Here is a 12,733-nt window from a genome sequence, read left to right as displayed (position 1 = left end):
GGTCCCCTGTATTAGATATCCAAGAGATAATCATCCAATCTAAGGTGGAACGGAAGTGGTTATCAGGCACGCGTTCGTGGGAGAATGATGATGATTGTCACGTTCATCACATTCATATTGAAGTACGAATGAATAACTTAGAAGCGGAATAAGTTGAATTGAATAGAAAAACAGTGGTACTTTGCATTAATTCATGAGGAACAGCAGAGCTCCACAGCTTAATCTATGGAGTGTAGAAACTCTACCATTGAAAATACATAAGTGAAAGGTTCAGGCATGGCCGAATGGCCAGCCCCCATGATCTAAGAACAAAACCTCCCAGGATGATCCAAAGATGTCTAATACAATAGTAAAAAGTCCTATTTATAATAAACTAGCTACTAGGGTTTACAGAAGTAAGTAAATGATGCATAAATCCACTTCCGGGGCCCACTTGGTGTGTGCTTGGGCTGAGCTTGAGTGTTACACGTGCAGAGGCTCTTTCTGGAGTTGAACGCCAAGTTGTAACATATTTCTGGCGTTCAACTCTGGTTTGTGACTTGTTTCTGGCGTTTAACTCCAGACAGCAGCGTAGAACTGGCGTTCAACGCCCTTTTACGTCGTCTAAACTCGTTCAAAGTATGGACTATTATATATTGCTGGAAAGCCATGGATGTATACATTCCAACACAATTGGAAGTGCGCCATTTTGAGTTCTATAACTCCAGAAAATCCACTTTTGAGTGCAGGGAGGTCAGAATCCAACAGCATCAGCAGTCCTTCTTCAACCTCTGAATCTGATTTTTGCTCAAGTCCCTCAATTTCAGCCAGAAAATACCTGAAATCATAGAAAAACACACAAACTCATAGTAAAGTCCAGAAATGTGAATTTAACATAAAAACTAATGAAAACATCCCTAAAAGTAACTAGATTCTACTAAAAACATACTAAAAACAATGCCAAAAAGTGTATAAATTATCCGCTCATCACAACACCAAACTTAAATTGTTGCTTGTCCCCAAGCAACTGAAAATTAAATAGGATAAAAAGAAGAGAATATACTATAAGTTCCAAACTATCAATGAAACAAAGCTCTAATCAGATGAGTGGGACTTGTAGCTTTTTGCCTCTTGAATAGTTTTGGCATCTCACTTTATTCATTGAAGTTCAGAATGATTAGCTTCTATAGGAACTCAGAGTTCAGATAGTGTTATTGATTCTCCTAGTTCAGTATGATGATTCTTGAACACAGCTATTTTATGAGTCTTGGCCGTGGCCCTAAGCACTTTGTTTTCCAGTATTACCACCGGATACATAAATGCCACAGACACATAATTGGGTGAACCTTTTCAGATTGTGACTCAGCTTTGCTAAAGTCCCCAATTAGAGGTGTCCAGGGTTCTTAAGCACACTCTTTTTTTGCTTTGGATCTTGACTTTAACCGCTCAGTCTCAAGTTTTCACTTGACACCTTCACGCCACAAGCACATGGTTAGGGACAGCTTGGGTTAGCCGCTTAGACCAGGATTTTATTCCTTTAGGCCCTCCTATCCACTGATGCTCAAAGCCTTGGGATCCTTTTTATTTGCCCTTGCCTTTTGGTTTTAAGTGTTATTGGCTTTTTGCTCTTGCCTCTTGGTTTTAAGAGCTTTTGGCTTTTTCTGTTTGCTTTTTCTTTTTCTTTCTATTTTTTTTCGCCTATTTTTTTTCTTTTTTCTGCAAGCTTTGTTCTTTGCTACTTTTTCTTGCTTCAAGAATCATTTTTGTGATTTTTCAGATTATCAAATAACATGTCTCCTTGTCATCATTCTTTCAAGAGCCAACATATTTAACATTCTTAAACAACAACTTCAAAAGACATATGCACTGTTCAAGCATACATTCAGAAAACAAGAAGCATTGTCACCACATCAATATAATTAAACTAAGTTCAATGATAAGTTCGAAACTCATGAACTTCTTGTTCTTTTGAATTAAAAAAGTTTTCATTTAAGAGAGGTGATGGATTCATAGGACATTCATAACTTTAAGACAAAGTTACTAAATACTAATGATCATGTAATGAAGACACAAACATAGATAAGCACTTAACGTAGAGAAAACGAAAAATAGAGAAAGTAAGAACAAGGAATGAGTCCACCTTAGTAATGGGTGCGTTTCCTTCTTGAGGAACCAATGATGTCCTTGAGCTCTTCTATGTCTCTTCCTTGTCTTTGTTACTCCTCCCACATTGCTTTTTGATCTTCTCTTATTTTATGAAGGATGATGGAGTGCTCTTGATGTTCCACCCTTAATTGTCCCATGTTGGAACTTAATTCTCCTAGGGAGGTGTTGATTTTCTCCCAATAGTTTTGTGGAGGAAAATGCATTTGAGACATCTCTGGGATCTCATGGTGATGAGCTTCATGCGCCTCTTGAGCTCCATGAATGGGCTCTCTTGCTTGCTCCATCCTTTTCTTAGTGATGGGCTTCTCTTCCTCAATGGGAATGTCTCCTTCTATGAAAGCTCCAGCTGAGTAACATAGATGGCAAATAAGATGAGGAAAATCTAGCCTTGCCATGGGGGAGGACTTTTCGGCTATTTTGTAGAGTTCAAGGGATATGACTTCATGAACTTCTACTTCCTCTCCAATCATGATGCTATGAATCATGATGGCCCGATCCACAGTAACTTCGGATCGGTTGCTAGTGGGGATGATGGAGCGTTGTATGAACTCTAACCATCCTCTAGCTACAGGCTTGAGGTCCAGTCTTCTTAGTTGAACCGGCTTGCCTTTGGAGTCAATCTTCCATTGAGCTCCTTCCACACATATGTCCATGAGGACTTGGTCCAACCTTTGATTAAAGTTGACCCTTTTAGTGTAGGGGCGTGCATCTCCTTGCATCATAGGCAAGTTAAACGCCAACCTCACATTTTCCGGACTAAAATCTAAGTATTTCCCCCGAACCATGGTGAGATAATTCTTTGGGTCCGGGTTCTTACTTTGATCATGGTTCCTAGTGATCAATGCATTGGCATAGAACTCTTGAACTATTAGGATGCCGACTTGTTGGATGGGTTTTGTTAGAACTTCTCAACCTCTTCTTTGGATTTCATGTCGGATCTCCGGATAGTCATTCTTCTTGAGCTTGAAAGGGACCTCAGGGATCACCTTCTTCTTGGCCACAACATCATAGAAGTGGTCTTGATGAGCTTTGGAGATGAATCTTTCCATCTCCCATGACTCGGAGGTGGAAGCTTTTGTCTTCCCTTTCCCTTTTCTAGAGGATTCTGCGGTCTTAGGTTCCATCAATGGTAATGGAAAAACAAAAAGCTTATGCTTTTACCACACCAAACTTAGAATTTTGCTCGCCCTCGAGCAAGAAAAGAAAGAATAGATGAAGAAGAAGAAGAAATAGAGGAGAGGGAGAGGGAGATGTGTTTCGGTCAAGAAGGGGAAGAGAGGGTTGTGTTGTGTGAATTTGAGGAAGAATGGAGGGCTTTATATAGGGAAGGGAGGGGGTTAGGTTCGGCCATTTAGGGTGGGTTGGGTGGGAAATTGATTTTGAATTTTGAAGGTAGGTGGAGTTTATGAGGTAGGTTTATGGGGAAGAGTGGATGGATGTGAGTGGTGAAGTGGTGATAGGGAAGAGAGATTGAGGTGATTGGTGAAGAGTTTTGGGGAAGAGTGTTTATGGGATTGTGTAAAAGAGGGGTGAGAAGAAGTGAGTGGAGGTAGGTGGGGATCCTGTGGGGTCCACAGATTCTGAGGTGATCCTGTGGGGTCCACAGATCCTGAGGTGTTCAAGAACTTACAACCTTGCACCAAATTAGGCATGCAAAATGCCCTTGCACACAACTCTGGGCGTTCAGCGCCAAATTGGTGCTTGTTCTGGGCGTTGAACACCCATTTGTTGCCCATTTCTGGCGTTGAACGCCAGAACCATGCTTGTTCTGGGCGTTCAGCGCCAGCTCTTCTACAGGGTGCAATTCTGGCGTTTAATCGCCCAGATGCTGCCCATTTTGGGCGTTCAGCGCCAGAACCATGCTCTGTTCTGTCGTTGAACGCCAACCAGATGCTTCTTACTGGCATTCAAACACCAGTAAGGTCTTCCTCCAGGGTGTGATTTTTCTTCTGCTGTTTTTTATTCCGTTTTCAATTTTTATATTTATTTTGTGACTCCACATGATCATGAACCTAATAAAACATGAAAGAATAAGAAAAATAGAATTAGATAAATAAAAATTGGGTTGCCTCCTAACAAGCGCTTCTTTAATGTCAATAGCTTGACAGTGGGCTCTCATGGAGCCTCACAGATGTTCAGAGCATTGTTGAGACTTTCCAACACCAAACTTAGAGTTTGGATATGGGAGTTCAACACCAAACTTAGAGTTTGGTCGTGGCCTCCCAACACCAAACTTAGAGTTTGACTGTGGGGGCTCTGGTTGACTCTGTTTTGAGAGAAGCTTTTTATGCTTCCTCTCCATGTTTACAAAAGGGTAACCTTGAGTTGTAAACACAAGGGAGTCCTCATTCAATTGAAGGACTAATTTACCTCTGTCAACATCAATCACAGCTCTTGCTGTGGCTAGGAAAGGTCTTCCAAGGATGATGGATTCATCCTCATCCTTCCCAGTATCAAGGACTATGAAATCAGCAGGGATGTAAATGCCTTCAACCTTTACTAACACGTCCTCTACTTGTCCATAAGCCTGTTTTCTTGAATTGTCTACCATCTCTAATGAGATTTTAGCAGCTTGCACCCCATAGATTCCCGGTTTCTCTATTACAGAGAGGGGCATGAGGTTTATCCCTAAACTAAGGTCACACAGAGCCTTTTCAAAGATCATGTTGCCTATGGTACAAGGTATTACGAACTTTCTAGGATCCTGTTTCTTCTAAGGCAATGTCAGTTGATCCAGATCACTTAGTTCATTGGTGAACAGGGGAGGTTCATCTTCCCAAGTCTCAATACCAAATAATTTGGCATTCAGCTTCATGATTGCACCAAGAAACTTGGCATCTTGCTCTTCAGTAACATCCTCATTCTCTTCAGAAGAGGAATACTCATAAGAGCTCATGAATGGCATAAGGAGGTTCAATGGAATCTCTATGGTCTCTAGATGAGCCTCAGATTCCTTTGGTTTCTCAGAGGAAAACTCCTTATTGATCACTGGACGTCCCAGGAAGTCTTCCTCCTTGGGATTCACGTCCTCCTCCTCTTTTGTGGTTTCGGCCATGATGGTCATTTCAATGGCCTTGCACTCTCCTTTTGGATTTTCTTCTGTATTGCTTGGGAGAGTACTAGGAGGGATTTCAGTGACTCTTTTACTCAGCTGGCCCACTTGTGCCTCCAAATTTCTAATGGAGGACCTTGTTTCATTCATGAAACTTACAGTGGCCTTAGATAGATAAGAGACTAAGTTTGCTAATTTAGAGGTATTTTGTTCAGAGTTCTCTATCTGTTGCTGAGTGGATGATGGAAAAGGCTTGCTATTGCTGAACCTGTATCTTCCACCATTATTAAAGCCTTGTTGAGGCTTTTGTTGATCCTTCCATGAGAGATTTGGATGATTTCTCCATGATGGATTATAGGTGTTTCCATAAGGTTCACCTAAGTAATTTACCTCTGCTATTGCAGGGTTCTCAGGATCATAAGCTTCTTCTTCAGAAGATGCCTCTTGAGTATTGTTGGATGCAGCTTGCATTCCATTCAGACTCTGAGAAATCATATTGACTTGCTGAGTCAATATTTTATTCTGAGCCAGTATGGCATTCAGAGTATCAATTTCAAGAACTCCCTTCTTCATAGGCGTCCCATTACTCACAGGATTCCTCTCAGAAGTGTACATGAACTGGTTATTAGCAACCATGTCAATGAGTTCTTGTGCTTCTGCAGGCGTTTTCTTTAGGTGAATGGATCCACCTGCAGAAGTATCCAATGACATTTTAGCCAATTCAGATAGACCATCATAGAATATATCCAGGATGGTCCATTCTGAAAGCATGTCAGAAGGACACTTTTTGGTCAGTTCTTTGTATCTCTCCCATGCTTCATAGAGGGATTCACCTTCTTTCTATCTAAAGGTCTGAACATCCACTCTAAGCTTACTCAGCTTTTGAGGAGGAAAGAACTTGGCTAAGAAAGCCTTGACCAGCTTATCCCAAGAGTTCAGGCTATCCTTAGGTTGAGAGTCCAACCATATTCTAGCTCTGTCTCTTACAGCAAAAGGGAAAAGCATGAGCCTGTAGACTTCAGGATCTATTCCATTAGTCTTAACAGTATCACATATCTGCAAGAATTCAGTTAAGAACTGAAAAGGATCTTCAGATGGAAGTCCATGAAACTTGCAGTTCTGCTGCATCAGAGAAACTAATTGAGGTTTAAGCTCAAAATTGTTTGCTCCAATGGCAGGAATAGAGATGCTTCTTCCATGTAAATTGGAATTTGGTGCAGTAAAGTCACCAAGCATCCTCCTTGCATTATTATTATTTTCGGCTACCATGTCCTCTTGTTGTTCAAAAATTTCTGACAGGTGCTTGCTGGATAGTTGTAATTTAGCTTCTCTTAGTTTCCTTTTCAGAGTCCTTTCAGGTTCTGGATCTGCTTCAACAAGAATGTTCTTGTCTTTGCTCCTGATCATATGAAAAAGAGGGACAGAAAAATTATTAATAAGGATCCTTTTTACCACAGTATAGAGGTCCCTGTGTGAGTAGAAGAAAAGAAGGAGATGAGAGAGAAAGAGAATTTTCGAAAATTATTTTTTTGAAAAAGAGTTAGTGATTTTCGAAAATAGTTTTTGAAAAAGGTTAGTAATTTTTCGAAAATTAAAATCAAAAATTAAAATAATTAATTAATTAAAAAGAAATTTTGAAAAAGAGGGAAGATATTTTCGAAAATTAGAGAGAGAGAGTTAGTTAGGTAGTTTTGAAAAGATAAGAAACAAACAAAAAGTTAGTTAGTTAGTTGAAACAAATTTGAAAATAAATTTTTGAAAAGATAAGAAGATAAGAAGTTAGAAAAGATATTTTAAAATCAAATTTTGAAAAAGATAAGATAAGAAGATATTTTTGAAAAGATGTGATTGAAATTAGTTTTGAAAAAGATTTAATTTTTAAAATCACAATTAATGGCTTGATTCACAAGAAATCACAAGATATGATTCTAGAACTCAAAGTTTGAATCTTTCTTAACAAGCAAGTAACAAACTTGAAATTTTTGAATCAAAACATTAATTGATGATGTTATTTTCGAAAATTAGGAGGTAAAGATAAGAAAAATATTTTTGAAAAATATTTTTGAAATTTTCGAAAGTAACTAAGAAAAATGAAAAAGATTTAATTTTTGAAAAAAGATTTTGAAAAAGATAGGATTTTTAAATTGAAAATTTTGATTTGACTCATAAAAACAACTAGATTTTAAAAAGTTTTGAAAAAGTCAACTCAAATTTTCGAAATTTATGAGTGAAAAAGGGAAAGATATTTTTTTTATTTTTGAAATTTTTTATGATGAGAGAAAAACAACAAAATGATGCAATGCATGAAAATTTTTAGATCAAAACAATGAATGCATGCAAGAATGCTATGAATGTTAAGATGAACACCAAGAACACTTTGATTGTCAAGATGAACACCAAGAACATATTTTTGAAAATTTTTATATGCAAAGAAAACATGCAAGACACCAAACTTAGAAATCTTTCATGTTTAGACTCTATGGATGCCAGAATGCATATGAAAAACAAGAAAAGATGCAAAACAAGAAAACATCAAGATCAAACAAGAAGACTTACCAAGAACAACTTGAAGATCATGAAGAACACTATGAATGCATGAATTTTCAAAAAATGCAAGATGAATATGCAATTGGCACCAAACTTATAACATGACACATGACTCAAACAAGAAACACAAAAAATATATTTTTTTTATTTTTATGATTTTCTGATTTTTTTGTATTTTCTTTTAATTTTTTCGAAAATCATTTTGAAAAAGAAAAATAAGGATTCCAAAATTTTTAATATGAATTCCAGGAATCTTATGCTCTTTAGTCTAAAGCTCCAATCAAAGGGTCAGGCATGGCTTAATAGCCAGCCAAGCTTTAGTATGCTGTTGATACCTTCCATGTATAGAACAACTAAGTGTGTGAGAATCAACAACCTCTTGTGATGATAAGTTGAAACCCCAGTCCAAAAGATTAGACATGGCTTACAGCCAGCCAGGATTCAACAAATCATCATGAAACACTAGAATTCATTCTTAAAAATTCTGAAGAAAAATATTTTTTGAAAACATTTATTTTTAAAAATTTTTTCGAAAACAAAAGAGAAAAATTTTTTTGAAAGATTTTTTTGAAAATTTTGAAAATAAAACAAAAAGAAAATTACCTAATCTGAGCAACAAGATGAACCGTCAGTTGTTCAAACTCAAACAATCCCCAGCAACGGCGCCAAAAACCTGGTGCACGAAATTGTGATCCCCGGCAACAGCGCCAGAAACTCTGTACGCACGTCTTAATAAATCGTTTTTCATTCACAACTTCGATACAACTAACCAGCAAGTGCACTGGGTCGTCCAAGTAATAAACCTTACGTAAGTAAGGGTCGATCCTACGGAGATTGTTGGTATGAAGCAAGCTATGGTCACTGATGAGCGGATAATTTATACGCTTTTTGACATTGTTTTTAGTATGTTTTTAGTAGGATCTAGTTACTTTTAGGGATGTTTTTAATAGATTTTGTGTTAAATTCACATTTCTGGACTTTACTATGAGTTTGTGTGTTTTTCTGTGATTTCAGGTATTTTCTGGCTGAAATTGAGGGACTTGAGCAGAAATCAGATTCAGAGGTTGAAAAAGGACTGCTGATGCTGTTGGATTCTGACCTCCCTGCACTCAAAGTGGATTTTCTGGAGCTACAGAACTCGAAATGGCGCGCTTCCAGTTGCGTTAAAAAGTAGACATCCAGGGCTTTCCATCAATATATAATAGTCCATACTTTGTCCAAGAATTGATGACGTAAACTGGCGTTCAACGCCAGCCTTCTGCCCAAATCTGGCGTCCAGCGCCAGAAAAGGATCCAAAACCAGAGTTGAACGCCCAAACTGGCACAGAAACTGGCGTTCAACTCCACAAATGGCCTCTGCACGTGCTACACTTCAGCTCAGCCCAAACATACACCAAGTGGGCCCAGGAAGTGGATTTATGCATCAATTACTTACTCATGTAAACCCTAGTAGCTAGTTTATTATAAATAGGACCCTTTACTAGTCTTTTTGACCATCTTTGGTCTTAGTTTTAATCCATTGTTCATCTTAGGAGACTATTGATCACGCTTTAGGGGGTTGGCCATCTCGGCCATGCTTGGACCTTCACTTATGTATTTTCAACGGTAGAGTTTCTACACTCCATAGATTAAGGTGTGGAGCTCTGCTGTTCCTCAAAGATTAATGCAAAGTACTACTGTTTTCTATTCAATTCTTCTTATTTCTCTTCTAAGATATCCATTCGCACCCAAGAACGTGATGAAGGTGATGATTATGTGTGACGCTCATCATCCTTCTCCCTTATGAACGCGTGCCTGACAAACACTTCTGTTCTACATGAATTAAGCTAGAATGAGTATCTCTTAGATCTCCTAACCAGAATCTTCGTGGCGTAAGCTAGAATGATGGCGGCATTCAAGAGAATCCGAAAGGTCTAAACCTTGTCTGTGGTATTCCGAGTAGGATTCAATGATTGGCCATGGACGCGCGCGCACACCAAGTGATGACAAGTCATCTTAGCCTAGTTTCACTAGTCTTTTTCTTTTGTTTTCAATAGATTTTATGCACTTTCTTGAGACATAAGTAAGGCAATTGGGTAGAATTTCATGTTTCCTTTGATTCAATCAACCATGGATAAATTAATGCATTTTCATGAGATTTTATGCTATAATTGTCATATATTATGAAAGAGAAACAATCTCATGATTTTGAGCATAGCTTTGATGTTTTTGATTGATTGATGATAGGTGAAAAGAGCTTTGAAGAGGGTTGAAAAAAGAAGGAATGGCAAAGAGCAAGAGAGGACAAAAAGCTTGAGCCAAAGTTTGCCTCAAACTTTAGCTCAAACGTGAGGAAGAGCTTGACTTCACCCTAGAGGCATCAAAAGTTTGTGCCAATATTTGCCTCAAACTTGAGGTCAAATGTTGGCACCCTCAGAGAAAAAGAAGAAAGACACAGGGAGCAAAAAGCTTGCGCCAACGTTTGCCTCAAACTTTGAGTCAAACGTTGGCGCCACAAAAAGAACACCCAGGAGGAAAAAAGCTTGCACCAACGTTTGCCTCAAACTTGAGGTCAAACATTGGTGCCATTTGAGTATGAAGAAGAGTCCCTGATTGAAGGCTTGATTGAGCCACGTTTGCGCCAACGTTTGCCTCAAACGTTGGGCCAAACGTTGGCCAAAGGACATGCAAGGGAGGATCCACGTTTGAGCTCAAGTTTGACCTCAAACTTTGAGCCAAACGTGGATGACAGCACGGGAGGCAATCTGCTACAAAAAGCTTGAGTCAAATTTTGCCTCAAACTTTGACTCAAGCTTTAATGGTTCATGGCCCGGTTCTGACCTGGTTCACAAGTGGGTTTCTTTCCAACTCCAAGAGCAATCAACAGAGGCTTTTGTCAACCCAATTCCATCAAGAGCAAGGGCCCAGTTCAAGGCTTGAAGATCATTTGAAGAGAGTGTATAAATAGCTTAGAATTTAAGTTTTCGGGGAGCTTTTCTTTTTTTTTAGTTTCGCTGGGTAGTTTTGGAGAGCTTTTGGTTAGGAGTTATTTTGAGATTCTGAGTCTTGGGGAAGGAGAATTGAATTCTCTTCTTCTTAGTTTTCTTGTTTTCAATTTCATTTACACTTGTCTTAAATCTTGGGTTGAAGAATTGAGGAAATTCTGTCTCAATCTCACCTTGAGATCTCTCTGTCTCACTTTACCGCAACTTTTGGGAATTGAATTTGGTTTTACTTCTTCTTCTGTTTGATCTTTAATTTTTCTTGCAATTGAATTCTGAATTTGGATCTAGAAAGGCAGTGAGATCTAGACTTGGTTATGTAGTCTCTTGGGTCCTGAGATCTGAAATTTCCTTTTGATTTCTCTGTTGAACGCTTCTTCAAGCAATTTACATTTTCTGTTTGAGATCTACTGCAATTAAATTCATCTTTTACTTCCCTGCTTGTTGCAATTTACTTCTCCTTGTTTAATTTCTACAATCCCAATTCCCAACTCCTTTTATAATTCAAGCAATTTACATTTCTTGCACTTTAAGATTCAGCCATTTACATTTCTTGCAATCTAAGTTTCTGCAATTTACATTACTTGTTCTTTAAGATTTAGCTTATTTACTTTCTTTGCTCTTTAATTTCCTGCAATCTACCCTTCTCCCTTTACATTTTAAGCAATTTAGTTTCTGCAATCACAAATCACTCAACTCAACTTCTGTTTGCTTGACTAAATCAACCACTAAACTAAAATTGCTCAATCCTTCAATCCCTGTGAGATCGACCTCACTCACGTGAGTTATTATTACTTGATGCGACCCGGTACACTTGCCGGTGAGTTTTGTGTTGGATCGTTTTCCACACATCAAGTTTTTGGCACCGTTGCCGGGGATTGGAATAGATTGACAATGATTAAGTGAAGTGGAGATCTAGATCAAGCACTTTTTCTTTTCTGTTTCTTTAACTTTTAACTAACACGCTAACTGTTTGAATTTTTGCTTAAGCTAACTAAAACTTCATTCTAGCAATAGATTAAAGTTCTCCTGGTTTCTCTGGCTTTGTGTGATTCTTATGCTTTTGCTTGTTGAATATACGAGAGAAACAATTTCCTTTTATTAATCTTTTAAGCCTATCAACTGTTTGATACATTGTGTCAGCTAATTTTCTGATCACATCTTGGGCATGAATATATTCAATCTTCATTTGGACAGTTTGTGATTGTGCAGATCATGGAGGGGAACTCAGTGAATTCCAGTAAGCAGGGGAGTAATATCCCACCTTAGATGATAATGCAACCCACAATTTGGAGCACCCACTCATCACCATGAACGATGTTGCTCAATGGTTTGAAGCTTTCCCACAAGGAAGCATCATTGGATGGGAAGAACTAATAAGTGAACTCCTGACCAAGTTGAAACCACCTCAGGGAATTGTTAAACCAAAGGCAGAAGTACAACCATTCACCCAAGAGAAGGAAATTGAAGGTGTTCGTGCAGTCATGAACCAAAACAAGCAAATGCATCAGCAGACTCTGCAACAACTAGAGATAATGGTCAGAAAAATCAATGAGCTGCGAACTGCTGTAGTAAATGCATACAACCTAACTCAAAACTCACATGGTTGGAATCAACCTGAAAAAGGTTTTGGAACAATTGACCATGGGCAACAAAATCATGAGCAATCACACTCTCCACGTAGTACCTCAAGCATGTTCCAACACAAGTTCCAAGGTGATGTATACAACCCACCCTGGAGGACTCATTACAACTGGAGGAGGAGTGAGCACCAAAATCAAGGACCAAGGGACTTCAACCACAACAACCCCAATTTCCCAAACCAGCAAAGACACCACCATACCAATATTAACCACTATACATCACCACCACAACACTCACCCTTTCAACCTCAGACACCCCACGACCACTCAATCTCACAAGACTCTCAGAGGATCACCAACTTAGAGATCTTGATAGAGAGAATAATGAAACACCAAGAGGAAGTGAGTAAAGAGCAAGAAGCCTT

At 38.6% G+C, this 12,733-nt stretch overlaps 1 non-coding gene across 1 annotated transcript; it reads left to right on the top strand.

Moving 5' to 3' along the window:
- Positions 1-5,962: 5,962 nt before the first annotated feature.
- LOC112760200 (small nucleolar RNA R71) lies at positions 5,963-6,070 on the top strand. The gene has a single exon (XR_003180652.1). It is a non-coding gene; the product is annotated as a small nucleolar RNA R71 (small nucleolar RNA).
- The last annotated feature ends 6,663 nt before the right edge of the window (positions 6,071-12,733 follow it).

This window comes from Arachis hypogaea, chromosome 16, assembly GCF_003086295.3.
Source record: "Arachis hypogaea cultivar Tifrunner chromosome 16, arahy.Tifrunner.gnm2.J5K5, whole genome shotgun sequence".
Taxonomy (NCBI): Eukaryota; Viridiplantae; Streptophyta; class Magnoliopsida; order Fabales; family Fabaceae; genus Arachis; species Arachis hypogaea.
Note: the sequence above shows the minus strand (reverse complement) of the source record. Positions and strands in the feature narration are given on the sequence as shown.